Genomic DNA, 9,491 nt, shown 5'->3' on the forward strand with positions numbered 1-9,491 from the left:
CTTAATAGAAATCTAGATTTGAAGTGTGATGATCCCAGATGAGGCTTAAATAATGCTCTGGAACGTAAATGGACAGGAGGAGTAGAAGAGCTAGGACCAGTGAGAAGGCTATACAGAATCAGTCAGGGCTCTACATCCAGGATACCACAGCAAAGCCTCACATCCTGCCTCTCCAGAGCATGAATAGGTGATCTCTCAGTAGGCACAGTGGCACACACCTGTAATCCCAGAGACTTGGGAAGCTGAGGCAGGAGGATCTCAGCCTCAGCAACTTAGCAAGATCCTAAGCAACTTAGTGAGACTCTGAATCAAAATTTAAAAAAAAAAAAAATGGGCTAGGGATACGGTTCAGTGATTGAGCACCTCTGGGTTCAATCCCCAGTACCAAAAAAGAAGAAAATTCACTACTTCTCTGTCCCCAGTTTCTACACCTTTAAGTGAGAATGACAAAAGTGCCTACATTATGATGCTATCTGGAAGGTTAAATTAGTGCATGTAAAACCTTTACCACGGAGAGTAAGTAGACCATGAATTTAACATTTTAAAGCCATGCGACGACCTACGAAAAGGGGGCTGAAGACTGAGCCCTGGGCACTCTAATACATTCAAACACCTCCACTGTGCCCAAGACTGGCCATCAGCCTCAAGTCCTAACCCTTGTCTGGGTCCCTACTCCCCTCTTTGTAACTCACCATTTTAGTGCTTGGTAATAATACTTTATATGGTTCCTTAGAAACAAATCCATGTTCTGAGATTCAGGTAGATTCAGTGGTAGATACTTGTATATCTACCACTATGCCTGGCATAGAGTTAAGTAAGACACATACTCGGGTATTTGCAAACATTCATTAATGGATAATGTCATATAAATTTCAAATAAATCAAGATAATACACAACTTTTTAAGAAAAAAAAATCATCCTCCTCTTCATGAAATGATGGCATTGTATCTCAGCACCATCCTACCATCTAATATCAGTCCCATCTTAGCAGAGACAGTCACAGTAACCAAATCAGTTACACCATGTGCCATGCCACTTTTCCACTGACTTCCCAATCCTCATGCTCTCTATATAAACTCTTCTGTCTCTTTGTTTCCTGACAATTTGTCTAGGAGTAAAAACTTCCCATCCTGGAAACACATCACACGTGCTCCCAGCCCAGCTCCTCATGGCCCTACAAGAATCTTAAGGCGAAAGCCAAAAATATTCCCCCAAAAAACCACACACACCAAAACTTAGGAGGAAAAGAGGAAAAGAAAATGGGAATAACCCAAATACACATCCAGAGAATCATCCAGCAGGGCTCTTCCCCACCAATGTACAGGAGTCATGGTACCTTAAGCTAGCTACCAAGAGTATTTATAAAACAACCTTAAGTGATAAGAATTTCCCACAGAACAAAGGTCTAAGTTAGTAAGGAGGAAAAAGGTTTTCACTTTTTCAATTTATTATCAATTTCCACAGAACTGACTGCCCTTCCATTTTTCTTCCCTGTCTCACCCTCCCACCCACACCCCCAGCCCTGGTGATAAACCACAGAAAATAATGCTGACCCACTAGGACAGAAAAGGGAACTGAAACACCTGGATTCCAGGTATGGCTATGGTGCAAACTAGTTGTGTGCCTTTAGACAAGTCTTTTGCCTCTCTGAGCTCAGTTTCCCCTGCCATAAACAGAAAGGTTGAAAAGTCTTTTTAAAATATATATTCCTGATTCTTACATGCCCAACAAAATCCAATGTTTCCTTCAAAGTTCTTTCTAGCTCAGTGCTTTCTCCATAGAGGCACAAGGAAGAATCAGTATATGCAGTTCTTTTTTATTACTATTATTTTCAGTTATAGATAAACACAATCCCTTTATTTTATTTATTTATTTTTATGTGGTGCTGAGGATCGAACCCAGTGCCTCACACGTGTTAGGTCTACCACTGAGCCACAGCCCCAGCACCGCCCCACCCCCCGCCCCACCGCAGGACCAGTTCTTGATGAGACTTCAACCAAGTCAGAGCCTCATATCCTGAGATCCACCCCTAACCCTCCAGGGACTGGTAACAGTGACAACCACACGGGAACTACATAGGCGATTTAAATGTAAACAGAGCTGAGAATGTAATACTGCTCCCAAATTGAATTTCTTGCACAAATCTAAACCTGGAATAGACAAAGATGTTATTTTTATCAACTAATTCTCTTTTTAACTAATTTTGATCCTGAGCTAATTATGCAAGTTTTAAAAATGGTTCACCTGAAACAAGATATAAGGTGGCCTCTGCCCATCTCCCATGACTCTTGCAGCAATTTCTATACAAACACTGTGGTCCTAAAATACTACTCAAAACACCGATGTAGGTCTGGGGTTGTGGCTCAGTGGTAGAGCACTTGCCTAGCATGTGTGATGCACTGGGTTCGATTCTCAGCACCACATAAAAATAAATAAATAAATAAATAAAGGTCCATCAACAACTAATAAAATATTTTTTAAAAACCACACAGATGTAGGGGGAAAACTGCAAAACAGAACACTTACAACTGATCTTCACACTGAGAATTTAAATGAATGTTTTGATCTTAAGTCCTGCTTTTCCATGCTTTTTCCATACTAACCCTAACCCTCTGGTGTCCACTAAGAAGCAAAAAACTTTGATTTTCCTCCCATATAAGTACACAATTTTTTGTTGATTTGTTTTGCATATTAGGGATTAAACCCAGCACCTCACACATGCTAGGCAAGTATTTTACCACTGAGCTACACCTCTAGCCCCCCCATCCCCCCCTCCTTTTTTGGAGGGACTGGAGCCAGGGGGTCACTGAGCTACATCCCCAATCCTTTTTGTTTTTCTTTTGAAATAGGGTCTTGCTAAATTGCTGAGGCTGTCCTCAAACTTGCTATTCTCCTTCTAAGCCTCCTATACCTATACATAGCTAGGATGTATAGTGTTTGCCATCCAAGTACACAATTTTTGAAAGACCTTCCATTCCCCTTAGACTTGGTCCCAGTATACAGAAGCCTTTGGATTTAAGCACTGAGAATCCATTCCAGACTCAACAGAAAAGAACAGACTCAGGAAAAGCTTTTCCAGGTACTTTTTCCTACCAACCACTGAGGAGCACCCCCTAATGCAAGGGGATATCATGCTAACTAGAGTTCCCAGAAACATTAAATATACTCTAATGTGACTAATAGAAAAATAACTGACTAGGCCCTGTTTACTCACTAGAAAATACATCTATTTAAGTTGAACCCCTTTATCACAGCACCAGGGCAGACACCAAAGTGATGTAAAACAGCCCCTTGCCAATAGCAGCATTTGAATTGGGAGTTACCCAACCCCCATATTAAAAAGTAATTTCCCACCTCATTTCTTAACTTCACCTACTCACTGATTTATCAAACCCCTAATATTATGTTCACTGAGGAAAAGTAATAAGAGGATAAACAGATGCTCATAAGCACTAGCTCAGTGCTTTCTCCATAGAGGCACAAGGAAGAAACAGTATAGTGCTTCCCAGCAGGTCAGTCTTCTCTGACAAAACCTCTCAGGACACCAACCCTCATTAGAAACTGTCTCTATGCAGCTCTAATTAGCCTCTCCCAAAAGGAAAAATAGGGAGAAGGGGGGAAATTCACAAATATCTATACTCAAACTTGCCCTAGCTAAATTAATATCCAAGACCCTAATTTCACATCAGAAAAAGTCAAAAAGCTAGCCAGGCACATGCCTGTAATTCCAGCAACTTGGGAAGCTGAGACAGGAGGATCACAAGTTCAAGACCAGCCTCAGCAAATTAGTGAGGCCCTAAGCAACTCAGGGAGACCTTGTCTCAAAATTTTTAAAAATTAAAAATTAAAAAAAAAAGGGGCTGGGGTCAGATGCGGTGGCACATGTCTATAATCCCAGTGGCTCCAGAGGCTGACACAGGAGGAGCACAAGTTCAAAGCCAGCCTCAGCAAAAGCAAGGCACCAAGCAACTCAGTGAAACCCTGTCTCCAAATAAAATACAAAATAGGGCTGGGGATGTGGGTCAGTGGTCGAGTGCCTCTGAGTTCAATCCTCAGTAACCCCCTCAAAAAAGCTGGTGGTAAAGCACCAGTATCGCACCCCCTGCCCCACAAAAAAAGACAAAAAGTCACCAAAATTGATCCTTGCCCACTCAAAGTAATTTCCAGAACACTAACAGGGATATACTTCCAGCATATTCTAATCACTATGGTCCTTTATCACAAGAGGCCCAGAAAAGCAGGTTTACCTCTTATGCCATTAACAAAGGGTTAAGCAGATTGTTTCTATCATATTTGAGTGGGGATCCTAAATTCCAGTTTAAACAAATGATTCCCACACTTCTAGAAAGGCCTTAATTGGGATAGTCTGTTACTTTCAGTGCAATCTTGCAAAGGCTGGATGCTTGTTAAGCCCTTAAAGGACTTGGGTAGAATTCTTTTGATGATAATTTTTTTTAAAAGATCATCTCCAGAGTTTATATATGTCCCACGATTACTTATGCTGGTGGTGGGAGGAGAACATTTTATTCCAAAAGGCTCCTTCCAAACTGAAAGCTCTAATTGCCAACATATCTGATATTGACTTCCTGTATAAAACAAAACACAAAGCAACAAGTATACGATGTAATCATAGGTCTAAAAAGCAAGGCTTACAAAGAAAAACAGAGAAGGCTCAGCTTGTTTAGCCCAGAAGGGATGGGTAGAGATGAGACAATCTGTACATTTCCTAGCTGCCACTGGGGTCCAGGAAAGACATGTTCACTGTGAACATCTATGCACAAGAAGAGGAATAAGAAAGCAGTAAAGGTGGGCTGGGGCTGTAGCTTAGTGGCCTACCATGCATGAGGCACTGGATTCTATCCTCAGCACCACATAAAAATAAAAAACAAATGAAATAAAGGCATTCTGTCCATCTACAATTTTTTTTAAGCAGTAAAAGTAAGAAACAATAAAAGAAAACAGGCCACCTACAAGGAGATGAACTGTGATCATGTATCTAGAAACCTTAGATAGCATTGCCTAGGGAGGTTGTGAAATTGCTTGAAGGAGCTCAAATCTCTTGAGAAAGATTTAAGGATATATGGATATGAAGTAGGTTAAAATAGTAAAAAGTTCTACACTAGGAGATTATATCGAAGTAACAAAGGGATATTCTAGTCCTATTTTCTAAGATTTTAATTGTTTTAAAAAACCTAAATGACTTCTGTAATAAATTATAAAAATGACAAAGGCTTACCACATAAAAACATTAACTGTGTAAGCAATGCATCAAAAATGCAACCAAATAGGGCTGCAGTTGTGGCTCAGTGGTAGAATGCTTGTGTAGCACGTATGAGGCACTGGGTTCAACCCTCAGCACTACATAAAAATAAATAAAGGTATTGTGTTCATCTAGAACTAAAAATATTTTTTTAAATGCAACCGAACATTTCTGACATTTAAAAAACAGCATTGACAAAGATTCTTTCTGTGACACACACCCCCACCCCTCCAATCTCAAAACGAAGCTTGAGAGCATTCTCACATGAACTTTGACCAAAAGCTCATCAACCAAGTGCTGCCACTCTCTGGAGGAAACCCTAGACAATTTTCCTTTCTGATCTACAATCAGCAAACAGAGGCTACAGATAAAACAAAATGACTTTTAGGGGATATGAGATACAAAATGGCAGAAGAAACCCAGGCGCTAATTCTGGCATGAATTCCAATGTCCAGTCCTAAGGGATTACCATGGTCTAGAAGTATAAAAGAAATACTCAGGTAGGAGATCCCTCAGACATTAAATTCCAGAACCCTCTAAATAAATGGCTTTTGAACTTCAAAATCCCTACACTAAGAGAGGTCAGGTTCTTCACAGGTCCAGGACCGAAACTGAATCATGTCCTTAAGAGTTGCTGGTGATCATTTCAAAACCCCATTCAACAGGCAGTCCTCCAGGGGTAGGGACTCCTGATAGTAAAAACAGTTCTCCTGAAGGAGAACTAAAATCACACCTTGGTTTTGCATTTTTGCAAAAAAAAAAGAACTTTGACATTAGTTAAAATAAACTTTTCTGGTTGACAAATTTTAGTTTTCTGCCTGTCAGCTACACTTTTCTGTGCAACCTCCTGTTACCTGACATTCCTCTTCAGAGCACAAACAAGAGGAAAAGGACTAGAGGTTGCACAAGGAACAGCAAGAAATCCAGATTGTATTCAAAGTGGCAGACAATTCTAATAAAATGGTTCCACCCATAGCTGCCCTTCCTGTGCCCATTATCTGCAGAGAATCAAAGGTCTGAGCTATAAATTTGGGTATTCAACAGTTCTGTAAGCTCCCCAGCCACATACATAAAGGACAAAAGTCACTGGTAAGAAATGTGGAGAGGCAGAGAGAGCTTTGCACATCTCTAAATCCTGGCATTCATATTCCTTCTAAATTCCCACACAGTAATTCTTCAAACGCCTCCTACTATTACCCCATTAAAAAAAAAAAAAATGGGCTGGGGGATGTGGCTCAAGCGGTAACGCGGTCGCCTGGCATGCGTGGGGCGCTGGGTTCGATCCTCAGCACCACATAAAATAAAATAAAGATGTTGTATCCACCGAAAAACTGAAAAATAAACATTAAAAATTTCTTTCTCTCTCTCTCTCTCTCTCTTTCTCTGTCTTCTCTCTCTCTCAAAAAAAAAAAAAGTAAAATAAATGCACATTTTCTCTTAATTGGCCTCAATAAGAAAGAAAAGGTAATCTCAAATCATTTTTATTTTGCCAAGTTTTAAAATTCAGCATTTTTAAGAAACAAGAGAATGTTATATGTGTGTTGGTGGGAATGCATCTCAAATAAAATGTTTAGGCAAAAAAAGGCTCTTAAATTATAGCATTGATCTACCTCACAGGGTAGTTGTTAAAAATAATAATAATAATAATAATAAATAAATAACTTTTACCAAAGTTAAAAACATTGTGAAACATGTGGAGAGCATAAAGGGCAAGCCACCAGTCATGTTGTTCCACATACACATTCCTTTTCAATGTTTGCCGGCTAAGATGCAGCGCTGTGGTCACTGCAACTAGTTCTTACCCAGTGAACCACACTACTTACTGCAGGGTACTGTAAATGAGGCAGAAACTGAAACACTCAAACATCTTGGCTATACTCCCTTTTATAACTTCCCAATTAAGAACTAGGACTTGCATGTGATTGTGAAGTGCATATCACATTCCTGTATACAGATGTCACATTAATCTTCTAAAAACACTGCTTTGCTCATCACTCATTTTCTCAAAAATCTTTAAAAGCTAACCGATGTCCATGGGATAGAGTTCCAACCCCTGAGCCAGAATTCAAGCTGACCACAGTAGGCTTCAGCTGGACCTCCCACTGCTCACTAGAAAGGCAGCTGTAGATTCAAGTTGGTTATGAACTCCCAATTTTACCCCAAATACAGATTGCAGAATCACATCAGTTACACATCCACATTTTTACATAACCAACTTGAATCTAATGTATGAAATATGATATGTCAAGAGCTTTATAATGTTTTGAACAACCAATAAAAAAAAAAATTAAAAAAAAAAAAAAAAAGAAATAAATTTAAAAAAAAAAATTTGAAAAAAAAAAAAAACGAAAAAGAAAATAAAGCGTGTTAAAGAAAAGCCAACAAGCGTTCAAGGACAAACCAGGCACAGGAATTCCAAGCTCTGCCACTTACTACAGGTCATCTTAAGAAGGCTACTTATCTTTCTGATATTCTTTCTTTAAAACANAAAATTCAGCATTTTTAAGAAACAAGAGAATGTTATATGTGTGTTGGTGGGAATGCATCTCAAATAAAATGTTTAGGCAAAAAAAGGCTCTTAAATTATAGCATTGATCTACCTCACAGGGTAGTTGTTAAAAATAATAATAATAATAATAATAAATAAATAACTTTTACCAAAGTTAAAAACATTGTGAAACATGTGGAGAGCATAAAGGGCAAGCCACCAGTCATGTTGTTCCACATACACATTCCTTTTCAATGTTTGCCGGCTAAGATGCAGCGCTGTGGTCACTGCAACTAGTTCTTACCCAGTGAACCACACTACTTACTGCAGGGTACTGTAAATGAGGCAGAAACTGAAACACTCAAACATCTTGGCTATACTCCCTTTTATAACTTCCCAATTAAGAACTAGGACTTGCATGTGATTGTGAAGTGCATATCACATTCCTGTATACAGATGTCACATTAATCTTCTAAAAACACTGCTTTGCTCATCACTCATTTTCTCAAAAATCTTTAAAAGCTAACCGATGTCCATGGGATAGAGTTCCAACCCCTGAGCCAGAATTCAAGCTGACCACAGTAGGCTTCAGCTGGACCTCCCACTGCTCACTAGAAAGGCAGCTGTAGAAGCACAAGCGTTCAGGCAACCAGGCACAGGAATTCCAGCTCTGCCACTTACTACAGGTCATCTTAAGAAGGCTACTTATCTTTCTGATATTCTTTCTTTAAAACAAAAACTCCCTCATCTTTAAAACATGAGGAACAATACCTGCTTCACTGCAGTAAAGGATGAAAGAGAATGGCATATGGCACAGAATCAATACCCTGTTATTTATCCCTAGTTCTCATCCAAACAGCCAACTCTCTGCTCTGTTGAAACTCTCCCCAGCAACTCTTCACCAGTTTCACCACCACACTTCCAAGCCCAGTTGAAATCTCCTTTCTTCTTTGAAGCCGCCCTGCCTCATCATCATTTTCTCCTTGAATTTCTATCATTCTAATATTCTAAGCCAATCAACCAGAAATTCTCTTATATGTCAGTCTTCTTTCCCTAACAGGTCCACAAACTCAAAAGCAAGGATTTTACTAATTTTTAAGTCCATCACAATCTAAGTGTTGGGGGAAAAAATATTTTGAAGATAAAAACTGCCTTGGACTTGTCTACCAAAAATGGGTGCCCTTCTGGTCCAATTAGGGGACAACACTTCCCATACACATCTGAATTTCTTTCAATATCTTGGGGGAGTTTTTTCAAAGATAATATTTACTGGGTAAATAAAAAGGAAAACTAAACTTGTGTGAGTCACCTGGTAAGTCTCTGCCAGCCCAGCAGAATCCAGGAAGCCTTTGCTTCACTTCATGTGTCCAAAAGGCTCTTGAAGTCTTGCTTGGTTTTTCCTTAATTCAGCATGGGAGACAGACTATGGTAATTCAGTCTCTATCTTTGATTAGCTTTCTAGAACCTAGACAATTTCTGATCCTTTATAAACCCCTATTTTAGGGCAGGAAGATTGATGAAGGGATTACCTTTTGAAAACTATCACTTATAAAATATAAAACAAAGCAATAATGCAGTTTGTTGGATTTTATCATTGTGGCCCTATCCTAAAATGGTCTGTTGAAGTGTGTGCACATAACAGGTAGCTCAAAACTGTCTTGGAGATGGGATGATGACCTCTTCATTACTAAGACCCTGCTGTCCAACAGCAGAAATACCTGAATGGGGGGGGGGGGGGTTCA

The 9,491-nt window shown here is 39.5% G+C and overlaps 1 protein-coding gene across 7 annotated transcripts in view; it reads right to left on the bottom strand.

The window, feature by feature from the left end:
* Positions 1-9,491, bottom strand: part of Dennd2b (DENN domain containing 2B) — a 152,314-nt gene that overhangs the window by 141,336 nt on the left and 1,487 nt on the right. The gene's annotated exons all lie outside the window — the stretch shown is intronic.

The sequence above is a fragment of the Marmota marmota genome, unplaced genomic scaffold (assembly GCF_001458135.2).
Source record: "Marmota marmota marmota unplaced genomic scaffold, marMar, whole genome shotgun sequence".
NCBI classification, from domain to species: Eukaryota; Metazoa; Chordata; class Mammalia; order Rodentia; family Sciuridae; genus Marmota; species Marmota marmota.